The sequence below is a fragment of the Artemia franciscana genome, chromosome 5, assembly GCF_032884065.1.
Source record: "Artemia franciscana chromosome 5, ASM3288406v1, whole genome shotgun sequence".
Taxonomy (NCBI): Eukaryota; Metazoa; Arthropoda; class Branchiopoda; order Anostraca; family Artemiidae; genus Artemia; species Artemia franciscana.
The window spans coordinates 13,214,044-13,240,888 of record NC_088867.1 but is presented as its reverse complement, the minus strand read 5'-3'; the positions used below and the strand labels follow the sequence as shown (position 1 = coordinate 13,240,888).

At 35.6% G+C, this 26,845-nt stretch overlaps 1 long non-coding RNA gene across 1 annotated transcript; it reads right to left on the bottom strand.

Moving 5' to 3' along the window:
• Positions 1-15,356: 15,356 nt before the first annotated feature.
• Positions 15,357-26,316, bottom strand: LOC136026993 (uncharacterized). Its single transcript, XR_010617468.1, has 2 exons — positions 25,790-26,316; positions 15,357-19,488 (listed from the first exon to the last, which is right to left on the bottom strand). It is a non-coding gene; the product is annotated as an uncharacterized LOC136026993 (long non-coding RNA).
• Between the last annotated feature and the right edge of the window lie 529 nt (positions 26,317-26,845).

Here is a 26,845-nt window from a genome sequence, read left to right as displayed (position 1 = left end):
GGTTCATATTTTTGAAAGTGTGAAAGGGTATTTGCTCCCTTCCCGGATTGTGGAGCCCATGGACTCTGTTATTGGCATATAATAATATTCAGGAAATATCACTCTCAACTAGTGTTCATTATGGCATCGAAATTAGCGGAGAATTAACTCGATAATCGAGTTTCTTAATTGTGGCGTGCTGGGACACTCAATAGCTTTTCAGATTAGTTACAGCAAATCGAATCAAACACTTTTAACGTACCGAACTGACGAAGTAGCAATAATTGATTTGTCCAAGTAAGGGGGCAGACATTTATTTTGAAGAGGAAATGTTAAGTTTTCCAGGGACTTTAGGTTTAGAACTGTGTAATTAATGTTGGGGAAATATACTCATCTGGCCTTTTGGAAGGTCTAAAAATATTGAATTTGGTTTCCTAAAAACAAAACTAAAATCTACTGACGCGTTTAATTTACGGACAAAATTTACGGATAAAATACGGATAATTTAGGTTAAGATTACGGATGAAATATCTCAGAATATAAATGGTAAAGGAGTTCGAGCTGGATCATGATGTCATAAATCTGCGTTCATTTTTGAATTTATTAAATAGTTTGTTGTCAAACACAAACTCGGGCCAATTATAACCAAAACTCTAAGAACAGGCATTTGGTAACAATTAATTAAACAGTTCGTGGTAACGAACTGTAAGTTAAGAGCGACTCAGAGCAGCAGTAACCGAAACTATAAAAAACAGACTTTTGATATCAATAGGTACATCAAAGAATCAGCTCAAAGAAAGAAAACGATCAAAAAGGGGTTTTTAAACGCCAAATTAAAATACTTAAGAAAACACAGAAAGCGAGTATTTCGAGAAAACAACCGCCTCTCTTCTTCAGCTCGAACAAAATAATATGACCAAGCAAAAAGCAAAAGGCAAAAACAAACAGGGAAAGTACAACAGGACCAATGGAAAAAAAACTGCCGAAAAATTAAAAGAATTAAAATAAAATGCCTAACAAAAATAAAGTGAGTTATTCGCCAATATCCGCGATTTGTACAAAATCCAAATAAATATGAACTGCCATCGACAGATAGTAACGAACAACTGAGAAATAAAAGAAAAAATCATTCACTCAAACAAACGAAGCAGCAATTGAATAAGTTGGAGAACTAGGTCACCTGATTTCTCATTTTGACCATTTTTTATTTCTTGTGGATACCCTTTGAGACCAAAGGGGTTGATGACGTATTTGATTATATGATTTGGGAAGTGGTTCAATGTTTATTTTAAGGATTACTAAAGCATCGGCTTCTCTTTTGATAAAACCGAAATACGACTCATTTATTCTTAAATCACCTGAATCTCTGTTCAAAGCTAGATCTAGAACAATGCCATCGTCATGCGAAATGAGAATAGGTTGGTTAAATAAAACAGTATGGTCTGGATTATTAAATATGTGTCTGAGAGGGCAGAGTCAAAATTTCTGGTTTCAGTCGCTTTTTAAGGGTGTTATTAATTGAGGTAAAGTGCTGTGTTAATTTATCCGTAAGTCAAAATAATCAAATATATAAGATGAATCAAGTTTAGTGATGCCCATGAAAAGTTGCAAGCCTGAGAAACTTTTCCTGATTTTTGAAATAGTTGGACCCCTGTAAACCTCAAGGAGCCTTAATAGAAATTACACCATCAGATTCAGCGTACCCGAGAACCCTGCTGTAAAAGTTTCAAACTCCTATATACAAAAATGTGATCACGGATGCACGTTTGTTTGTTTGTTTTTCTTTGTTTTGTTTTTCTCAGGGGTGATCGTATTGAAATAATGGTTCTAGAAGATCGGGAGAGGGCACGTTCAAATGGAAATTGAAATCTCTAGTGTCATTAAATGACAAAAAGGATTAGAGGGCAACTGGTCCCACCCATGCCCATTTATTTCCAAAAGTTATTTGATAAAAATTTAGAGATAGCCATTTTCTTCACTATTCTTAGGGGTAAAACGACCCCCAACAGTCCGTGGTGAGAGGCCTGTAAGTTATGAAATTTGCCCATTGTTTACGTATAGTATTTGTTATTGAGAGTTATACAGACTTTTTTGGGGAGGGGAGGGGGTAATTTTGTGCTCGGGGTGGATTTGCATTGGAAGAATCTTCATTTGGGAGGGAAATTTCCGGGAGAGGTTTTCGTGGGAATATTTTACACTGGGGGGATTTTACAAAATTCCCATACGAAACTCTTTTTCATTTCTGGACAAAATTTCTACAGAAGGGGGCATTTTCAGAGTGATCGAGAACCCCGTCAGAGATTAAAGTCTTGTTCAAACCGTCCTCAAGAAATTTTAGGGGGAGGGGGGATATTCAGCAAGGGTAGAACTATCTGGAGGGAACTTGACGGAGGAGGATGTACTTTACGTTGGATAAAAGTTTCATGGGAGAGTTTCCTACGAAGGGGGTATATTTCATAGAGGATGATTCAGGCTTACTTGCATTATTTGAAAACGAACAGAAATTAAATAAAAAGACATTTTCTTTTATACTGAAAGTAAGGAGCTATATTAAAAATCAAAATGTTCAGAAGGTGTTCTGTATATCAAGGGTTGCCCCATACTTATACTTTTCTCTTTACGCTAAAGTTTGACTGTTTGTCCAATTTTTTAAGAACAGCTACTGAAACATAGGGGCTGTTTAATTAAAATAGGAAGCTTTTTCATAAGTGCTAACAGCTTTAGCGTAAAGAGCAAAGTATTGGGAAGATGGCAACGCTATATATACGGAATAATTTCTGTTCATTTAAAGTGTTAATGTTGCTCCCTACTTTTAGTAAAAAGACTAGTTTTTGTATTTAATACATAAACAGAATCACCTTTTTATTCTTATTCGAAATAGATGAAGTTAATCTAGTGAGCAGTTACGCATCTAAATTTAAAAGCCAGAGAAAATTTGTGTGGCCATCCCTGATTTATTGGAAATATGATAACAACCTTTCTACTAAAAGGAAGTTAGCAGCAAAATCCTCATCTCTCCAAGATAGTTGAAGAAACATCTTAGCGAGCTTATATTATTGAGCTTCCATTTGGAGAAATGTCATAAGAGACCGTCCTTGCGCATGATTGGAAGTTCAAAAAATTTCAATTAAGAGTGGAATTCGTATTTTGCATCTGAATTTGTAACTGGATCCAAGGTTGTATATAGAGCTAGAGGGTCTAAACCCCCCTCCCCGATATGCGTTTTTTGAGGTTTTTGTGTAGTTTCCCCTCCGGAAAAATTATTGTTTACTCCCCCGGAAAAAATCCTGGATACGGCTCTGACTGGATCCCTTCCTTTAGTTAAATACGAAAAAAGCTTAATGTTTTTTAATAAAGTTGTACTTATGGCAATCTTTTTTTCGATGGAATGTATTATGCCAACTATTCTACGTTAAAATGCAAAATCCTATGGTAATTATAGCCCAGCAGCGCCTCAATTTTCCGTGGTATTTCAGTAGTCATCAAAATGTTTCTCTTCTGATGCAAATGATTGGCGTTGGACCAGCTGCAGCTTCTTTTTTCTTAATGAAAAATCCAACTCTATTTCCAATGAAAGGTGAAAATTGGCATTCAGTATCCAATACTCATTGCTGTGTCCTACAACGGTTGCTACTTCTTTTTACAACCTTATCGAACTTCTTTCTAATGGTCATCCAAATTGAAAACCGCGTGTTCCACCAAATCAATTCTGATCAATATGTTGGCTGTGCCAATGCACAGCCACTACCACTAACAATCGATTTGCGTTAATACGTCAAGTAAAATTCTTGTACTTGCAAGCCATGGTTCAAGTATACCCTCGGCTTAAGCAAACTGTCCGCATGGTACTTTATGCAGTTAATATTGTATTAAATTCTTCTGCGATATATACTCTCATTTCAGGTTTCAGCTAGTCTAGTACTTGATACATCACCCGAGCCAAGGCTTCAGCTTCCTTAAGTTTCTGGCCTTACCTTTAGCCATGAACTCCCTCCCAACATTCTTGTTAATATAGCGAAAGGTATCAGCCAAGTTGTCGTTTCTTCTCTCTTACTTTGAGTAATGGTATCCCTGATGTTCAGTCAGGTGTTCCACGCCTTTCAGTTTTTCTGGTCTTAGTCTGCCGTTAGTTTGTTATGCCTATGATATTTTGAAATTGAGTCGTACTATCCCGCGTATACCAAGGTCTGTGCCTCATTACGATCTGAGTATGCATGACTTGGTCCTGAATTTAATGCTGTAAAATCTGAAATTATATATTTCAGCTGGAAGCAATACCCTTTAGAGCATGCTCATCTTAGGAAGAGCATTACCAAGGGATTTGACTAAATTACAGGTTGGCGAACGAAATCCATATGTATCAGGTCCATTTTAAGAACTTAGCTCCCCAGTCTTCCTTTTTATACTGCTCATTTATGACAACTATTAAAAACTGTACCAGAAGTCCTAAATTCGAACCAGAAAAATCATGAAATGTCCGTTGATTGAAAAAGAGTGATCGTGCGAAATTCCTTTTAACTAATCAAGAGACGTTTTCTACTAACTTAAAAGATAGGAGAGGGAAAGTTGAATTTTCTGCCTTTAGTCAAAGCGTTACTCACAGCCAATGAAAACCACCCTCTCTCGAGTTATATCAGACTTCCACACCACTAATGTTTCAAATTTGAGACCAACAGTTCAAATCTCAAGACACAGCCGAAATAGCGATGCTGGGGGGTTACCCAGATGATACTGGAGAACCACGGCTAGGCCACCTGATACTGGCATGGCTACGTGGCAGGCTTGTATGCATTGATTTTCATATTCGATTTTCAATGTCAAGCCTCTTCTTGATGTCATGGGCGAAGGCCCAAGCTCGACAAAGCGGCAGGCTTGTATATATTAATTCTCATTGTCACTTGTCTTCTAACTACTGGAAATACGAGGCTCTTCTTGATGTCATGGCATCATCATTGGTGCGATACAACCGCCCTAGGAAAAATATAAATCCTTCCTTAAAGTCGTGACCTCTTTAGATTGTTTTTGTCGCCAGAAACATCAATATACCAGTTTTAAGGGAAAAAAACAACTATTTAGTAAATTTCTAGGCTGAGTCCCGGCAATCAGAGGGCTTTCATATATTGATTCTCACTGTTAGTAGTAACCTCCAAATGAATCACTATTGTTTACTACACTTTCGTTGGGAAAATGGAGGGCTCCAAAAGGAATATATACAACGTTGAAGGCTCCCAGTGTCTTATCACTTTCATTTTTGACACGTTCTTCTTCTCGCTGTCGCTTATAATTCTCGCCTCCGCGTATCTAGCGTATATGTTGATTCTTATTGTTGTTTGTCTTCTTACCGCAGAAAATGTGAGCCGCTTCTTGATGTTATGGCGTCACCACAGGTTTGATACAACCTCCCTGGGAAAAAATACAAATTCTTCCTTAAAGTTCTGACCTATGCAGATCGTTTTTGTGGCCAGATATGTCAACATGCCATTTTTAAGAAAAAATGTGTAGCCAATTTTGAGGCCGTGCCTCGGCACTAACAGAGCTTGTATATATTGATTTTCGTTGTTAATAGCAACCTCCAAATGAATCACTTTTGGTTGCTACTCTTTCCTCGGGAAAATGGAGGACTCAATAGGGTATTCATATAACGTTGAAGGGTCCCGATGACTTGTAATTTCATTTGAAACGTTCTTATTCTCGCTATCGCTTGTAATCCTCGCTGCCGTGTATTTTCTAACTGCATATTTCTCTGTTCTTGCTGTAGCATATTTTTAACCATACATTATTTTATTCTTCACTTTCATTTTAATTAGTTCTGCTCCTTGTTGTCGCATCTCTTGTAACCGTATAGTTCCTTTTTCTTCACTTTTATTTTTGGCTCTTTTTAATTCTTGCTGCCGCTTATCTTCTAACCAAATATTTTTTTTTTGTTCTTCACTTTTAATTTTGACTCGCTGTAATGGTCGTTATTGCAAGTTTTCTAACCGCATATTGCTTTGTTCGTCATTTTCAATACCCTTTATCTTAGCTGCGTAGATTGGTTTTGTCACATTTGATGGTCTAGGTTAGTCATTTGCCCTCTAGTTATTACTAAACTGCTTAAAACGTCTTTTGTAAATAGACTCATCACACTTGGTATTTTATATTTAGCCATGTTCCGTCTTTAATGTTGCCTTCGTCATAGATGCTAAAAACAATCCGATCACTCCTGGCGAACACTTTTAGAACAGAAAATCCCAGGATGCCAATTTTCCAAAAAATATGGATCCCTTTTCGAGAAAAACATACAGGCATATATGCATAATTGTTGCTCGCTTATATATATATATATATTTATATATATATATATATATATATATATATATATATATATATATATATATATATATATACATATATATATATATATATATATATATATATATATATATATATATATATATATATATATATGGATATATTATACATATATATACATATATATATATATATATATATATATATATATATATATATATATATATATATATATATATATATATATATATATATATATATATATATATATATATATATATATATATATATATATATATATATATATATATATATATATATATATATGTATATATATGTATAATATATCCATATATATATATATATATATATATATATATATATATATATATATATATATATATATATATATATATATATATATATATATATATGGATATATTATACATATATATACATATATATATATATATATATATATATATATATATATATATATATATATATATATATATATATATATATATATATATATATATATATATATATATATATATATATATATATATATATATATATATATAATAATATAACAATGTATCTATTTACAAAGATAAATAGATATTATCTTTGTTTGACAACAAGTAATTCTAACCCCATCTTAAATAGACTTCAAAAACACTGGGATATTAAGTTTGATGGAAGTCAAATATGTCCATAATTTTATTTGAGTCAGTCATTCGATAAAATAAAACCACTGTTTCTAGAAATTTGTAGAGGACCCATTCAATTAGAAATTTAAAGTTGTCGTGCTAAGGGGTAGAAAGAAAATAGAAGGCAGCCAGAACCACTTATGTCCCTATTTTGCAACCCTTCCCTCCATAATATTGGATCAGAATTTTGCGATATACTTTTGTTCAGGATAGTTAAAAGATCAAATGAATATATCTCTGTGATGACAGGGCATCTACAGCCCCTGAGACAAGGGCCGTAAATTGATTGTTCGCCAATGGCTTACAGACATGTTTAAAGTGGAAAAAGGGTGAATAGTTGATTATGGATACGAAACTTTTAAGGATCGTTCTCCAGGTCGTGAGGATAGTAAATTTATTTGTGGGGATGTTAAGGGCCCAAAATATGACCCAAAAACTTGTCCCTGGTCATTTGAAACTTACACCCATAAGTCCTAGGTGCAAGACGCAACGAAAGTAAAAAAAAAATTAGGCACGGACCTTCGAAAATAGGAGTGGTAACAGCATAATGATTTTAAACACATCCCTATCCCTGGTTTAAAAGACATCCTTATCCCGCCATTCCGATGACAGCCATCCGGTTCATCTTACGTCATAGGAAATATTTTCTGAAGAGATTCAGATGTCTGTTACGTAATAGAGTTTGCTTGTTACATAATAGGGAGTTTTTAAAAACCTACAAAGGTTAAAAAAAACGAAAACTATTAGACACCGCCAAATCACGATTACCATGATTGCTAAGCAATTAAATTTGGTTGTTACCTAATAGTCTTTCAAAAAACCTGTGCGACCCTGCCAAATCAAGCTTTTCCTTTTAAAAATTTAAGGGTCCCCAAAGTAAGAGCATGGCCCTTCCTCACATCACCTAATATCTTCATACTTTTCCGAAATTTCGTGTCAGCAAACAAGGGTTTTTCGCGGCAATTCTTATAACCACAACAGGTAGAGACTATTGATTTTCCTATGAACAAATGCTTGTTGGTATCCCGCTATTTTCAGGAAAACAGAAGCTACGACCCCTTTCATTCTAGCAGGAACTCAGTAATTTTCCATTGTCTCCGAGGGTTATAAAAACAGGTATTAGAATCAAAATTTCGTCAGTCTTACATAACATCTTGAACGTAAAAAATATTTCTAAAAACTGATTCCCATAGAAATTTAAAAAAAGGATTGAACTTGTGCCTGTATGTTGATAAGCCTCTCTTTCTATACCATCCCCCCACCAAAAAATTAACTGTGCATACCCAAATTTAATCTACTATGATTCTTTACATTGGATAAATACCCAAAAAAAACTCTCTCCTTCAATTGCGTGGTTCTCTCAGTGATAAAATAACCTGATTTTCCTGGAAAATTCTTTTCTTCTATTAAACCGCTATTCGATGCAGGTTGTTAGAAAAGACTAGAGCACCTGCATGTGTTAGGCCAGTAATGATGTAAAGGCGTAGTTTCTAACGGACAGCTAATTTTGTGATTATTGCGCGAAGGGGATTCTTACCAGCCGGTAAATTTGAACTTTATGATAAAACGTGTGAATCACAAATTGGGGATGTTGTGGGTAAACATAATTCTTCATTTTAGTGTGAAATGCTCGGAAAAATGTAACTTACCTAGGCATAAAATGAAAGGGGTAGATAATATTGTTTCATTTTACTAAAAAATAGCAAACAAGCTTCTCTCTGACAATAATATAGAGTTACTCGAAAGCCTTCTCCCCCCGCCAGAATAGGATCAGATGAAAACTTGAAGTTTACTATTGCTATGGCTTGTTCTTAAAGTGTATTCTATTATAAGTATTTCTCATCTACTTTAGCTACTTCTAACTATTTTGGAAAAGGGGGTTACGTTAGCAAAATGAGACGGGGTCTACAGACTTGTCCTAGGAAGATATTTTGACGCATGTACCAAGCCTGTTTTATCGCTTTTTGAGGAAATGGCTGTAAATCAATGTGACAGCTGAATGATGGCAATTTTTAAAGCTTACTTTTCTTTGAAAAAATTTCTTTTATTCTCATGAAAACTACTTACAAACTTAAATACCTGTATAGAAAGTTAAAAATTTAAGTTGGAGAGGGAAGTTTTCTGACAATGATAAAGAAGAGAAAAAGCAAATAGGCACCAGGGCATGTGGCAGATATGCCAGCTTGGATCGAGGATCTGCTGACGGACTTCTTTGGTGAAAAACTCCCGACAATAGACACAAACTCTCCCTCCGTAAGTTTTTGAGACTTTTTAGAGCATTATAACAGCTCAAACGTAAAGAAACAACTTACCCACATTTATGTGGTAATTTCTCGCCTTGAATTTATAGCTCGTAGTATGGAGACTATGGGTGCAAAAGGTAACTTTGGGGGACCATGCATGATATACTTTCTAATCATTAAATTCTTAGCTGGTAGTGTAGTCTAAATATATCCGAAGGGTAACCCTTAAGTATAATGGACTCTCATTCACACTAATATAAATTCTTTCAAAGGATGAAATCATGAGTGTTTCAATGAGCTAATAAGCTCTTATTGTTTTCTAGGCTGAAAAACCAGTATTACAAGTGGAATTCTGTGTGAATTCATATATACCACCACAGAAAAGTCAAAGTGGGGGTGTGATTATAGTTTGGGTTGAGCCCTACTGGTATACTTTCTCCAATTTGATTTAGATAGTTTCGTGAGATATCTCGGCCTCGACGCAAAAGTTTTGGACAATCAGTAAAATCATGTGCCACCTAGCAAGGTCGAAAGGGTGCTAAACAAACAGGCGCCCACACCTAACAGTGATATGATGGAATCAGAACAGTATGGTGCCGGCTCATCCCCTGCTTTACCTAAATTTTATCTAGCAAACTCTGCTTTGTACAATATTTATGGTTTTAGAGCTAAATTTGGAGACCCTTCCAGCACTCTTACAAGTCGTAGTATTCATGTGGATCCAGTAAACTTAGTACACTCTTATGTCAGCAAGATTCTGGCACTTCTTGAAAAATGGATTCGGAAGGTGCGAGGGCGAGACAGCATAAAAAAATCCATCACTCAAAAATATTTTTTTAGTGAAAAGTCGGGTGAGGTGTACTTGCATCACCTGCAAACGGAATTGCAGACACATCAGCCATATAATTTTGAGGCTGTTTTTTCAGTGTTTGGGAACTATTTCTAACAGTTTAGAAAGTCATAACGAAAATGGGAGCAGGTCAGTAGATTTATATACAAAAATTTAAATTTAAGTGTTAAAAAATTTAAAATGAACTTGTTTTAAGAGGTGGGAGTGGAACAAGAATTTTAAAAAATAAAATGCAGATTTAAAAGGTTGTAGAGGTGTACAACATTTTCGTTTTGATACGGGCTTAAAGTGCTTTAAGTAGGCAGTCCTTGTCGTAGGACATAAATCCCCGCAAAAGGTTGCCAGTAAGGCAAATTTGGATAGTTTGGCAGTTCATGTGTGTGGGTAGAGAGCAGAGTTTCCTAAAGGATATTTTAGAGGCAATATTCTGTAAAATTCGATGGAATAGACATTTCTGAGAGAGCCAACGAATATTTAAAGATGGGGGTTTCAGTTTTACAGTACGATACAGAATATGAGGAGGGACAACTTGAAGAAAAAAGGGGATTTTATATTCAGTAAGGAGCTCCGTCCATTGAATCAGTGAAACACTAGATATGGCTTCTTAACGAGTCTACCACAGAGCCAGATCCAATTAGACATTTCTTTCCTAGTACTAATATTGGTTAGGTTTTAAGTGAGGGTAAACAGAACAAATAGGGTATTTGCTACTGTTGTCCAATATGTCGTTCTAGCTTCGGTACTGAATTATAAATTCTGAATTGAATTCCCTACTGAAACACCACTTGAGACACTGTAAGCGTCATGGACACCAGTCCTTGGAGACTGTTTTGGGTGACAGTGCCATCTTACGGTTCAAGCTTTCCAAAATTCCCTCTTTCAGAGCGACAAGGTGGGATTAGATATCGAAGCCAAACTCATGGATACGTACGATCCATCAAATTTCAATCGTGTTAAAGAACATGAAGCCAATGCAGTCTCTTATGCCCACACTCAAAGAGACTCGAGTAATACCATGCAAATTGTAGATGTATTTGAGACGTTGGGTGGGGAAGACTATGTAGGCGCAACTATGGTTGCACTTACTAAAACAGCTAAGTAGTCATTTTCTCAACTGCACGACGTAAATTATCCAATGACTTTATCACCAGAGGACGGGTTGTCAATTAAAAATAAAGATAGGTGTTGGGTATGTAAGAAGAGATTTGTTGAGGGTAGTGGGAATGTGGCAGTCCGCAACCAAGACCATTTGAGTAATCTAATTTTATCAGGAGGGAGCAGCTTTCGTGGACTGGCATATAAATCATGTAATTTAAATGGTAGGTAATAATACTTCATATCGGTTTACATGCAAAATTCCAAACAATGATTTGAAATTCAAATGAATGGCGATGGCACATTGGAGGAAAGGTGAAGTTGTAGATGGTGCACTGGAAGAACTTTTTCTTATAATATCATACCCATAATAATATCATTTGAGAGTTACTGTCCTTAAAATTCAAATGGAGAATGACTGAAAATGGTAATACGTTCTTGTATAAAATCCACTTTTAGATTCCTATACTTTTTGACAAAATCTTTAAGTCAACTCATTCAAGTAAAAAACACGACAATATTAATTGCTCCCCACTCCTTAAATAGCACTTTCCAGATGAAGAAATGTATGTTTTAGTAAAAAAAAGGGAGCACACCCGTATCAGTACTACAGCTCCGCCTCGAAACCTTGTGAGGAAAAAGTGTCACTTCACGATTGTCAATGAACAACTGCCGACTATGAATATGCTAAAAAAGTTTGGGTTAAGGGAGGGTGTAAAAATGGGGAGAATTAATGTTAAATGTAACAGGCAAATGATATATTGATGTTATTAGATATTGTCTGTATAAACACGGATAAATTTACGAGGAATTTGGGTTGGGAATTATTTGTCAACACCTCATCTGGTGATGGATTTAATTCTCAAAATCAGCAATAAAAAAATAGGTCTGTTCACCGATGCAAATGCTGCAACCGACAAAAAAGAACACAATTGCCTTTTTTGATTGGCTTGAAGTTTCACCAATGATTTTTATTGAGATAAAGCGACCATCCATTTTGTTGGGAGGGCGAGAAAGTCAAGGGGCCCGGAAATTGGTCGAAAGCTTTTTTTCTAGATCAATTTAAAACTTTCAGCTTGAAGCCATTGGGCCAAGAAAAAATGTGTCAAATGTGTCAGGCAGAAAAAAAACTTTCGGAAGCAAATTTGCAAAACTTGATCAGTTGTATGCATACATATAAAAAGGGACAAGAGACCTTTGAAGACCAAAATTTTGTCTTTTCAAAAGCTAAAATATTTTCTATATTAGATATCTATGAGCTTCAGTCATTGTTTTATCGTGTAATTCATGTTTTAATGAGTTATTATTGAATTTTTCATTGTCTATTTCGTTGCTTTATTGAAACATTGAGGTACAATGTTCCAAGTATAACACAACACTGAAAGTTTGGCTTAAATTCATACATAAAAATACAATGAGAAATGAGTCAACAAGCATTTGCCCAGTGTAAATTTTTTGAAGATTCCTATGCGTGGAAATGAAAAATGCAAATAACAGGGAACGCGTTGTATTAAGTTGCGTCTTCATTAGGTTTTATTGTCTAAAGCAAAAACCAGATTTTATACTTTTCAATAGTTTTTCAATGGAAATGATCTAACTTGCGTCATGCTTTGAACAAACGAAGATTGCCCCAGTCAGTCAGCTAAAATAACTCGAGTCAGTCAGTCAGCTAAAATAACTCGAGCGAAGAACAAAAGGGATGACCTGACCAAGAGCTATGAAATTCTTTGAGCTCATATGTTTAGCAAATTTCAAAAGGTTGACAGAAATGACTGTACCAAGGAATATTTTCTTAAAAGTCCACAAGCTTCATAGAGCCAAACGAGCAAAACAATTTTTATGGCACTTGGTATCTACTAAGTGACATAGCGATCGCAGATTCTGCAAAAAAACTAAAATCTTGGAAAACGCTTAGAGTTGAGGGATCGGGATGAAACTTGGTGGTAAAAATAAACACAAGTCCTAGATACGTGATTGACATAACCGGAATGGATCCACTCTCTTTGGGGTAGTTGGGGGAGGGTTAATTCTGAAAAATTAGAAAAAATGAGGTATCTTTAACTAATGAAGCATCGGATCTTATTGAAACTTGATGTTTCGAAAGATGTCGTGTCTCAGAGCTCTTTTTTTTATATCCCGACCGGATCCGGTGACATTGGGGGTAGTTGGGGAGAGCCTAAAATCTTGGAAAAAACTTAGAGCGTAGGGATTGGGGCGAGACTTGATGGGAAAAATAACCGCCAGTTCTAGACACGTGATTGACATAACCAGAACGGATTCCCTCTCTTTGGTGGAGTTGGGGAGGGAGGGTTAATTCTGAAAATTTAGAAAAATGAGGTATTTTTAACTTACGAAGGAGTGATCGGATCTTAATGAAATTTGATATTTGGAAGGATATCGTGTCTCAGAGCTCTCACTTTAAATTCCGACTGGATCCGGTGAAATTGGGGGGAGTTGGGGGGAGCCTGAAATCTTCGAAAACGCTTGGAGTGGAAGGATCGGGATGGATCTTGGTGAGAAAAATATACACAAGTCCTAGATACGTGATTGACACAACCGGAACGGATCCGCTCTCCTTGGGGGAGTTGGGGGGAAGGGTTAATTCTAAAAAATTAAAATAATGAGGTATTTTTAACTTCCGAAGAAGTGATCGGATCTTATTGAAATTTCATATTTAGAAGGACTTCGTAAATCAGATCTCTTATTTTAAATCCCGACGGGATCCAATGCCATTGGGGGGGGGGACCGGAAATCTTGGAAGACGCTTAAAGCGGAGAGATCAGGATGAAACTTGGTGGGAAGAATAATCACAAGTCCAACATAAGTGACTGACATAACCGGACCATATCCACTCTCTTTCGGTGGAGTTGGGGGGGGGGGCGGGGTGTAATTCGAAAAAAAGAAGTATTTGTAACTTAGGAACGGGTGATCAGATCTTAATGAAATTTGATATCTAGAAGGATCTTGTGCTTTAGAACTCTCATTTAAAATCCCAACCAGATCCAGTGACTTTGGGGGGAGTTGGAGGGGGAAACCGGAAATCTTGGGAAACACTTTGAGTGGAGAGATCGGGATGAAACTTGATGGGAAGAATAAGCACAAGCTATAGATACGTGATTTACATAATTGGAACGAATTCATTCTTTTTGGGGGAGCTGGAGGTTGTTAATTTGGAAAAATTAGAAAAATTGAGGTATTTTTAACTTAAGAACGAGTGACCGAGTCTTAATTGAATTTGATAACTTGAAGGAGCTCATGTCTCAGAGCTCTTATTTCAAAATCCCGACCAGGTCTGTTGACATGGGGGGGAGTTGGAGAGGGAAACCGCAAATCTTAGGAAACGCTTGTAAATGTCGTAGATTCGTGATTGACGTAGTTGGATTGGATCCGTTCTCTTCGGGGGAGTTAGGGGGTGGGTTCAGTGCTTTGGCGAGTTTGGTGCTTCTGGACGTGCAAGGACGATGAAAATTGGTAGGCGTGTCAGGGAGCTGCAAAAATTGACTTGATAAAATCGTTTTCCCCAATTCCACTATCTGGGGGGCTGAAGGGAGAGGAAAAATTAGAAAAATTGAGGTATTTTTAACTTACGAGTGGTTGATCGGATCTTAATGAATTTTGATATTTAGAAGGAACTCGTGACTCAGAGCTCTTATCTTAAATCCCGACCGGCATTAAGCCTCTGATTTTCCTTTTAAAGCAATCTATTTGTTCTTAGAATTTTGCTAGAGCTCATACCATATGAGCTCTTGGCTCTTCCGACCTCGTCACAAATGCCATATAAGCTCTTAGCTCTTGATTTTTAAGGCACATCTACAATTATTTGAATGACATAACAAAAGAGATTGTACCTATCCTTCCCTGAGAGACATTCAAGAGGCGTTGGGACAAACAGTAGAAACAAAGAACAGAGAAAGTGGATTGAGGGAGAGAGCAGAAACAACCTAAATAACCACTCATATGAAAATAAGAACTAAGTATGGTCACCTATATTCCTCCTCCTTATTTGTGCTCCTAGGAATGTAAAGCATTTATTGTGAAATTGAAATCAATCGAGGTTCTAAGTGACGTTTACCTTCCCTTGTCCCACAACTTATAGGGCATGATGTTTAAGCTTGTCATATTTACAGGAGTCCTGGAAATATTTAACACTATAAGGGCACTGCAAACAAATAACAACTAAAGAAATCATCTAAAGGATTGATTTATTTAAAACAGGACAAAACTTATTTGTATATTCAGTTGAAAAACGATAAAAAAAAACAATAAGTAAAACACAAACAAAAGCTAAAAGATAAACAAATTTGGCACGTCACAGAAAAAAATATACGAGAAAAGCAGGCAGAGGTAGCATTTAAATAGGCACTAGTATGTTATTGAAATCCTCTCGGTTGAAGTAACTATGAAGGCGACGGAAAGAGATCCCAAGCGGACGGATGTAACATTTGTTACAGAGTAGATATTCCAAGCATGAACGAGCACCAGGGCATCTGCGTTGCCCCCTCCCCTCCCGGAAAAATACTTGTATTGTGATTAAGCATTCTAAATACTTTACGATTTCACTGTTATTTCCTGCAATAAATTTGACTCCCGACAATAGATTCCAAATTCCACAATTTCAGTTTTCACTGTCTTACTGAATTCACCATCACCCTACCACTCTGATTTCATACCTACCCAAAAAAACATCCCGCCCTTCCAAAGACCTCAATAAAATTAACTCTCTCTGAAGGATGCCATGATTTTTTTAAATAATAAATTTATATAAGAATATGTATTTTAGAAGAAGACAATCACAGCATAAGAGTTAGAGGAGAGGAGGAAAGGTCAGCGAACCTTTGCAGAAGTCTAAAAACCAACAAAAAATAGTTTGTTCGCGTCGAGTACTACAACAAACTTCCAAATATGTCAGGCAAGAAGAAAAAACTCATCAAATAATTTTACAGGATAACTCAGAACAATTCACGATAAGTTGACAAAAGTGCACTGTCCATAAGAGAATGCAGTGTATGCACCGCCCGGTCATATCTGTAGTGGCATTTTCCCAAGACTTAGCGTTAGGACTTCTAACAAAACAGAAGTTCAATCGCATAGTTTGATGGCACACCATTAAAAATGATAAACATTACAAGGAGCATAACAACAGCGTAACTATTCAGCATAACTAACGAGGTATAACATGGATTTCTTTTCTTTTTTTTTCCTAATTTTAATTTTTTGCTTCCTTTTTGCTTGCAGGTTCCTCACAACAAGCTATGCCAAAATAGAGTTTAATATTATTTAATCCCTAGATGTCAATTCTCTAGCAAACGTTTTTCCAGTAAATGGGGAATACAATCAGAGTCAACAGACATCTGAGAGTAGGGTTTATAGCGTCAGGAAAATGATAAAAGTTAATCAGTATTTCTGGATTATGCCTTCCACTTCCAGGCTTTACGTTTCAGATAAATTTATAGTTTTAACTAACAGGCATTTTTCTGTCAAAGTCTTGAGATTGCCTGGACTATGAAAGAATCTTCTGAACATCAACTATTCAAAACACATCATACATCTAAACATCTTCGCTAATAAACTTGGCTAAGACATCATAAATCTTGGGGAAGACACTAAATACGAGGAGTGTGTCCTAATTAAGGCCTGTTTTATTGTTGACAATAGTAGTTCGCGCGCATACCACAACGAGCGCGTGCGTCACGTACCACTCAGGAATAACTGTGCTCAGTTTCAGGAGTATACCTAGCCTGAATAGCTCTCCATTGTGCTTTCAAAATGTTCAAGACTATCAACTCGCCCGCCGCCTGTGGGGTTCACTCAATGATACGGTTTTGACAGCAAGGTACCTTTCTGGTGCAGATATTCATCGACAGATTTGCTAAGTGTACAGTAATACTGTTATGAGTGAAGGCAAAGTACATAAGTGGGCGTGAGAATACAGAAACGGCCGTGAAAATGTCACGATGAGGACCGCTCCAGTCACCCTTATTTGATTACAGATGATTTGGTGGCTTCACTTGAAGCAAGGATTCGTGAGAGCTGGCACTTCATCATAACAGATCCATCAAACGAATTTCCTGAGGTGTCGAGGTCAGCACTTTATAAATTTGTTTCTGAACACCTCCAGTTTAGGGAACTAGTGCACCCGTTGGGCACCGAAACAACTATTAGAGGACCACAAAAACCAAAAATTTGACTGTGTGATGATGTTCTTGACTCGTTATCACGAAGAAAGCGACGGGTTCTTGAGTCAGATCGTAACTGAAGACGAAACACGGGTTTTGCATATCACGCCGGAATCGAAGCAACAGAGCACGGAATAGAGACACATTCACTTACCTGAAAAGGTGAAGGCCAAACAGACTGTGTCTCAGAGCAAAATCATGGCCTCGGTGTTTTCGGATAGGCTTTATGTTTTGTTCGTCAACATCATGCAACGAGGAGCCACTATAAGTGCCGAGGCATACTGCCAAACGCTGAGAAAGTTACTCACAGCGATACAAAACAACAGACATGGCATGCTGGCAAAGGGAATGGTCCTTCTCCATGAAAATGCCAGACCTCCCATTGCAGGTCAGATCCACAATTTGTTGGACAGTATTGGTTTAGAAGTTTTAAACCGTCCACCCTACAGTCCTGGTCTTGTACCGAATGATTATCACCTGTTTCTCCACCTCAGAAAACACCCCATTGGCAACCGTAACGATGATGACGACGATGTGAAAACGGCAGTGAACCCCTGGTTATTGGAGCAGGCGGCAAGTCTTTATGAAGAGGGTGTTTTAAAATTGGTTGGGAGGTAAAATAAGTGTTTGAACAAACTTGGCAACTATATCGAAAAATAGAGTGAAGTACTTTCTGAAAATAAGTTCACTTTTTTGAAATAGCCTTTCGTTGTGTACTTATGTTGAAACAGACCTTACTTAAAAAACACGTCCCGTATATCTAAATATTTATTTCGCGTACAAATAACTTCGATCGATTAAAATTACAGGATGAGCCACAAGTTTTCATGCATAATAAAACATTGCAAGCGATCAAAAAATAGTGACGTTGAGGTAACAAAACTAACAATGGTTGCCAGCACCGTGGCGTATGTGAAGACGCCAGAGTACCTTATGCCGCAAATAACACTAATTCTAGAAGTCTTAACACGTTGTTTCCTGGTTGGCAGAACACATCTTAGAAGGTGGAGGATTAGAGAAGAATAAAACAAAATTTCATCATATCCGGTAAAGCACATTCTACCTATGAGGAATCTACATTATCAATGTTTTCTCCATACGATTTTACCCAGAGTTGGAGATCGGTAATATGATGTCTTTGGGGTAAGTATATTACGACCATATGCAAAGCAGAATTTTTGGGTATGAAGTATATCAGAACTTCTTTGAAAACTTAAAGACCTCTATACATAAACATAAACCTAGAAATAAGTGCTTACCATAAAAGACCTACGACAATCGACCCATATTTTGGGTTGTAAACATTTTATTATTTCCCTTAAAGTAGCTACTTAAGATACAGTTTGTTAATTAGTTTAAATTATTCTTAAGTATGATGTTTTTCTATGAAGGTACAAGTTTGAATGACTCCTTGAATACTCGCTTAAGCCTAACAACACAGTTTAAGAAACCCGAGATTTTCCTAGTAATTATTTTTAGGAGTATGTGCACCGTGGCCACTAAAGAACATTCTTATTTGGATTATATCCAAGCAAGGTTTGGTTTCTTGATCAGGAGTAAAGTTGTAAGAATAGTGTGTTTCCACTTTTTTTTATTCTTAAAATACTCAATAAGGAATTTTTAAAAATTGCTATCTTGGCTCACAGAACCTCAAAAGTGGACCCAACAATTTTTTCATTGAACCGAATTCCAAACAGTTGTTATATTAGCATTTTAGAAGAAGTACGTTAATAAGCGGTAAGATTATGTGCGAAGTAACGTAACATTGTATTGTAAATTTTCTGAAGCAGCAAAATGGTTTTGCAAAATGGTCTACGTAAAGAACCCTAAATCGATTTCACCTTTAAGAACCTCGACAAGTCTCTACACAAATTGACTCCTTGGCAATTTTCAAATCAAAAATCGGAAAAAAATAATTGCAATACGCCTTTTACACTAAGCACGGCCGTATTAGTACACACCAGACCTAAAAGACTATCTAAAGGGAATAACTGCAATTACTCTTTCATAGAGCGTAGTAAAGACAGATCATTATCAACAGAGATTGCTTTTTCATTGAGTTGGAGTTGGACATGCTGAAGGATTGGAAAGTCTGATGGATAGTAATAATGTCCGCCCGAGGACGATCCCATGGATTGGAACTGAAATAAAAGATGAAATAGTAATCATAAAGGTAAACAAAGCTCTATAATGAAATCATATTTTCATACTCAAGCAAACTGTATTAAAAAATATGAAGAAAAAAACGGTTTTTAAAATTTTGGTACAATTTCTTCAAAAAGCACAGCTTCTCAAAACACTTAGGTAATTTATCAATTTATTTTTGTTACCTGATGATCGGTGCATTAGAATTTGAGTTTCACTTTCCCAACTGTTCGGTTGCTAGACCTAGTACCATTTCTCTCATTATTCCCAGAATTTCTTAGTTAAGGATTCAACAAAAAGAATTAGCTTTGATTTTAGTTTCGTAATATGGGTGGCTCTTATTTAAGTACGTAAAAAAAGTCAAAATATGAGCTATTACTTGTAGAATTATAGCCAACTGCAACAAAGCTTGGTCTTAATTTAAGTCCAAAGGTGACTCTGTTTACCAGAACTTGGATTAAAAGATTTTTTTTGGAGGCACAATGGATTTGCATCACCCTAAAACCAAACAATAAAGTTACCAGAGAGATAAGCAAATTTACAAACAAAAACAATACTTGCAACACCATTTAAACAACCATCAGGTAAACCCGTTGGGTTATTTATCTCTCATAAATAACTTATTGATTTATGTTATTAAATTTGGTATTAAATATTTATTTTCTTTTATTTTGTTATTTATTTCAGATGGTTGTTTCCATCCTTTTGGCATACTAATGCGATACATTTATATTTCACTTATAAATCAAAAATTGAAAACTGAAAAATAAATAACAAAACAAATCAAAATAAATAAATAAATTCTTAAAAGAAGATAAATAGAGGACAAGAAAGGATAAATGATAGTAAAACATACAAAATATTTAATAATCCACAATAAAGAGATAAACAGCCAATCTTACAAATACATAACTTTTATTATTTCCGGATAGGCAGCATTTTAATTAAGAAATCTCGTATGCTTATCACATCTGACCAAGATACTTTCAGGTACCAATTTGAATTATAACAGAGTGAGTTTTGGCGTTTCTTTTAAGAAATTAAACGATAAATTCTTCTCACTTGACGGTTTTTTGTTTAGACCGGTTTTAAACTTTCGGCTAATATGAGCCGTGGTTCGCTCTTCACTAGATAGCAGCTATTGCTGCAACCATGATAAGATTGATGCTGTTCAAGAAGCTGTTAAGCTGAATCCCTACTACGCCCGAGAAGGATATTTTAAAAATTCGTGCTTTTTTGTAACAGAAATTTATTTACATACCATAAAAAAAGTACAGCATCCATTTATGATGCGGTACAATTGGTTAGTTATTTCGAATCGTCTTTAAGTAAATTGATAGCATTTTATAATGAAATATAACAAGAGTAATAAATATCAAAAACAACAACAAGAAAGTGAAGACAAACAGAAAAATGCTAGAAACTAAATTTCAAATATCAACTCCATATTCGTAGTTTACGACTTCAACAATATTGTTTTGGGGTAGGTTTTTTTCCACTAGCACAGAATATTATTTTGGAATGGGTAATTTATTGGGAAGGGGAGGGATTAGAAAAAGGATAGTTTCTATTAAATTGATTCGATATTGACAATTTGCAAAAGAGCATAAATACCCACATTGCTATGTGTATATTTCGGACTAAGCTGAGTAGTAAAGAGCTCTTGAATACCCCCTTTGACTATACCACTGTTTCTACAGCTCAGAAAATTTACCTCTCAACATTATCATAGAGAACAAAAAACTGAGTCAAAGTCAATCCAAAAGAAAAGCATCTTATATTTTAAAAGAAAGCAATAGCTTAGAAGAGAACAATCCAATCCATTGATAATCTTGTTATCCTAGATTGAAAACTTCTTTCTTTTTTTTGCAGGAAAAGGTCAGTTAATTTCCATGTAAATTTTTAAGGTTTGAAAGTATGTCAGAGCATAAGCAGATTTCATATCTTGGCATAAGAAGGGATCAAAAGGGCGACTACTGAAAATTATACCCGGAAGAGGAGGATTCCTCAAGTTTGTAGCTCCCCAATTTCAGCAGAGAGCAAAAATATGCAAAGCAGAAATCAATCCACAAAAAAAAATACATTTTAATTTAACTGAGCAAAAAAAACCTACCGAAAAAAGAAGAAGAAAATATAACCTTACATTATGTTTCACCATGACGGGCACTCATACCAAAAAGGCAAGATGGGGCTTTTTTTATCACCTATTCACTGTAGAACCATATAAAAAGCACCTAACCGTGATGAAAAGGCAAGGACACAGAGTCAGTCAGCAATGCAGGATTACACTTGCTAGACTATATCTGCTCTTAATGTGCAATTTAAAATCTTACAATACGGCCATGCTTCTTGTTAAGTTTATCAATAGGCTTTTAGAGCTAGAATACAACACATCTACAAAAAATCAAGGTTCTTAAATTCCTAAATTGCTGCTGGACAACACCCTTCTACGATCCATATTGAAAGAAGGTAAGAAACTCTTGGTGTCCAATTGGAATTCACAGATAATCCATTCGCATTTCAGGGCTTGAAAATTTTGTTAGGAGTTTTAACGCATCCGAAATTTGATGTTGCAAATTTAATCATGATCAAACCACTTTTGGTAGTGTTTCCCGACTTTTTCTGAAATTATGCCAATCTCCTTACGTTAATAAGGAGAGTACCTTTAATATAGTACCTTATGATGAGTACCTTTAAGCCAAACATATGTTATATATTTGGAATCACTATAAAACGGAGAGATTAATAGGTAAATATATTGTTTTTAAAATTCCGTTTTTTTAGTTGTGGTTACCATTCGAATGTGCTTTATTTACAGTTCTGCTACCACGAACTGTTTGATTGGTTAAGCATTCTATGATCCATGCTCTATTTTTTATCCAGTTTGTCATCAAATTGAAGTGTCACTTCTTATATATTATAATTTTAAGCAATATGAAAAACAGAAATTCCATAATCTTTTTTCAATCAAAATTTTACATAAAACGGTTAAATGTGTCACGGTTAAATGCTTCAATTCCTGATTGCCACTGCTGCGGTGGGCCTTCCCACCTAATGAGAAATTGGATTTTTTTTTTATGACGTCGTAGCTTACGCTGTATCAAAACTGAAGTTTTGGCTTATGATTTTCAATGACTTTCCGTTACCGCCAGTGCGGATTACGTGAGTATCAAAGGATAAAAAGGGATTCTTAAATACTTACTTTTTTCGAACAAAATAAGAAAAGTCTCTATTTCGTACGAGGATGGCAACCTTCACCCTTTTGAAAATAAAGCTGGTAAGAATGTGGAGATTTAAATAAGTTGTTCCAAAACCTTTGATATTTATCAGAAAGCTTCCAAAACCTACGTGTTGCTAAAAGCAGTTTCATCTGAACCGTCTACCCGATATTTACTCCCAAAATTCGTCATAACTGATAACGAAATTAAAAAATAAAAGAGTCAATGACGTGCACAATTTTGAAAATAGTTCAGGATGAGTGTGGCAAGGATATCACCACTACCATTGAGAATATTATGAGCGAAATATACTTGTATGTGGCCAACAAATGTCATCCAAGCTTGAGCTCGAATCTATAAAGAACCAAATAGCAAAACTAGAAGTAAAGAATTGATAATCATGAGCAAGAAAAATAGTGTGCAATTCTGGTGTTTACCTAATTTCAACTTCTCTTTTTCTGGTCTACTTTTTTATGCTCATGTTTGGGTCGTGTTCGATTCTGCCGAATAAGATATCTTTATTTATCTTTATTTTCATTTTGTCCGTTATTGCTCATTTCTTCTCCATATGAATATTACCTCACCTCAATTGCACACCGGACTTGAAATCCTGTGAACAGGGTTTGAGTCCATTAAAATCGCTGTTTATTTTGGTTGGAACGGGGTCAATGGTGTGACTGTAAGCTCAGCCAGAGTCTACCCAGCTCTAAATGGGTTTCTGGAGATATATGGGTAGGAAACACAGGAAGCGTCGGCCGAAGGCAGTGAGTCAAGAGATCTGTACCTGCGTAGAGCCCACCATTGGTCAGCATGCGAAAAAGTTTTAACTTTTTTTTTATGAATGTGCCTAATTAGGAATCCAATCAAAAAAAAAATTAAGACTTAGACAATGTTAAAGGCTTGATAAGTTTTTATTATGTACTGATTTCTATTTCATTTATTTTTCTTCTTTTTATTTCGATTTGTATTTAATTTTTCTGGATTTTCTTTTTATTAATTTATTGTTTTGCAGGTTTTTTTAGTCATTATTATTTTCTCTATCATTATTCTTGTTACCCCCTCATTTCTATCTGAATTATCAGGTTTTCATTCTTTAGTGCAAATTAATGTCAATAAAAAAAATTTAATGTAAAAAAAGAAATGAAAAATATTACTACAACAGTGAAGATAATTTACTCTGCTTTGGATTATTGTACTTAATTTTAGCTTAAAATCTGTAATTCTTATAAAACTGTGAACATTTTAGATTGGTAATACACAACAGACTTGAAACTCATTTTTTTAATTATTCTTTTAAGGGAAGTTCCAAATCAAACATTGACTCAGATGTTTCAGCAGTTGGTTAAGTCCTCTAAAATGAGTAAGACTTCCACAGTAACGGTGAAAATATTTGCTTTGGTTTATGCCTCAACAGAGAATAATACTTCTCATTATAAAAAACTGGCCTTTTAACTGTCTCTTATAAGTCTTACGGAATTTTCACCCAATGTAAGTGGCTCAAATTTTCAATATCAATACATTTTTCAATATTCAATATCACAAAAGTTATTTTTAATTAAAGGACTTGCTCTAATACTGAGTTACCATCTAGAGCCAAAATGACTTTAATAAGAACTTTTTTGAAAAACAGTGGACAAAAAGAGAGGTTTTCAAAATAGTGAGCGTATGCTTCAAGATATGTTATTAGCGGGATCTTGAAATAGCGTGTCAACACTGGAATTTCAAAAACCGTGCATAACTTAGTTCTTTTCTGAAAATGAACGAATTTTAAAAATCAAAAAAAAGATTGTGTTATTTATGGAAAATAGTCTTTTTTTACTGCATTAAAGAAATTCAAACAGCAAGCTTAACATCTTTTTTATATAGCCATCATAATTTTTTTCAAAATGTTGTCAGGAGACCCTGAAATTTTAGCATTGTGGGTGAATGGGGGGTTTGGCGTGCGGAAATGTTGCCAAACAATTCCTAAACCTGAGTTTGGAAATAAGCATCAGCAGCTGAAAAACATCCCAAATCATTACATTAACAGAGCACAGACGGCATGGGGAAAAAATGCATCAGCTAAACAAAATTCCAATCATTAAGCTGTAATTTTTATGTCAAAAGGCACAAAAAACCTAATACATTAAGTTTTTTGGCACTCATTGTTTTGGGTACCTGTCTGACTGACCATAATTCAAATAGTAAGCTGTATGAAAAATATGGTTCAATCCTGCTTTCTACGATTGTAATGACAGATAGTTTGAGGTGGCTAAGATACTTTCATCAGATGAAGGAGGAAAAAATTGCCAAAGATCATCCAAGTGGACAAACCATCTAGGGTCAAACGGAAAGCAGGTCGTTCCCAAATGGGGTGGGAGGATGTTGTAAGCAAAGATTTAAGAGGAATTGGAACTCTTTGGGAGGGTGTAAAAACGGAAGTTTTGGATAAATTGGGATGAATGAGGAGCATGTGTAGCCGTGTTGGCCTCAGGCGGCTTGGTACTGCAGTGAGTTGTTACAAGTAATAGTAGTAGTATATAAAGTTTCTGCTCAATCATTCCTTAGAAATTTCTATTAGAGTATGTTTCCTGGGGCCACTAATGGCTCACTTGTGCATACTATGGCATTGCGTATCATATATGTACCTACGCGTACAAGAATTTCTCAGGAGTGAATTATGCCTTCAATGAGCCTTTAAAACCGTCAATGTCATACTACTTTTATTTGAAGGATTAGGGCTTCATTTCCTAAAGGCCCACCCTCATGCAAGCAACCATATTCCGAAGCATAAAAAGATAAAACCTTACTCCTAAGGTTCTAATTCAATTCAGTTCATTTATTAATAACCTGTAAGATCGAAAAAAGGCAGAGGGGCCGTAAATAATAGAGTACAAAATAATGAAAAAATTCTAGAGAAAAAATAAAAAATATCAACAAAAAAATAAAAATGAAAAATCACAGGAACAGAGAAGACCAATCGTGGTTAAGTTTGCTGGCAGAAGATTTAAAATCTTTCCCTCTTTTATATACAATTGTAGCTGGAAAAATAAATCCGATGAACATGTTGTTTTGATGGAATAGTGTACTATTTCCTCACCTGCTAGAAAGTTTGCTCGGCTCCTCCATCGGCTCTAATTTGACCCAAAGGTCATTGAAATTTTTGCGCTTTGAGTGAAACCAATGCCTTTGTTCCCTTGTAGCACTTATTGGCACAGAAAGGGAGCTGTCATTGTGAGAGCTTGATCTCTTTCCACCACTGTTCAAAAATTCCAGCCAAACATTTGGGGGTTCTTGGTGCTTTTGTAGTCTACTAAAATAGTGCTTGAAGAATTCGTCGTTGGAGTCCACAGTAGCTGAATGGACGTTGCTGAAGTCTTGTATTGTACTTAAAGACGGCACTAAAGATGGACGGGATCTGACAGGTTTTCGAGTTTTGACTGGTAGCTTCCTGCAGGAGAAGATTCATATTAAACGCTGGATCTTTTTCATAGCTCAGACTTACAGCTGACATTGACGGTAACTTACAAGAAAAAACATGCAATGACAGAATTATTCTCAAAATAGAATTCTTCGAAATAAAAGGAATCAAGCTAAACTGGATTTTTATTTTAGACTAACTCCTGCATTGAGAGTAGTTTTACAAAAAAAAAAAAAAAAAAAAAAAAAAAAAAAAAAAAAAAAAAAAAAAAAAAAAAATGTTTTGCTACAATATATGATTTTAGGTTATAACGATATTCTATTTCAGCAGCAAAGCCGGAAATTGGAATACGTTGCTCGTGACCTCTAGATAAAAAGGTTCAAAAGCAACAAACTCTTAATTTAGTTCTAATACTGCAGATTTTCTCATTCAGCTTTTAGAGCTTTAGACTAACAGTTCTAGACTTTCCGCCTTTTTTCGTATTTAGCAGGCATAGTAAGTAGGTAATAATTTACTAATAGATTATAGATCCACAGGTGAAATATGGGTCTGACTCTTAGGGGAAGGGGAGGTGGTCACACCATTTTCCTACAGGAAATGGGTGTCGGGTCTGAATCTGAAAAGATAATTCTAAACAATAATTCTTCCATTTTCTCTTAGGGGAAGGTCTTCGGGCCCCCTCCCCTGCCAAAGCGTTCATATATAGAAGATTTTTATGCAGTTTGACTATGTACA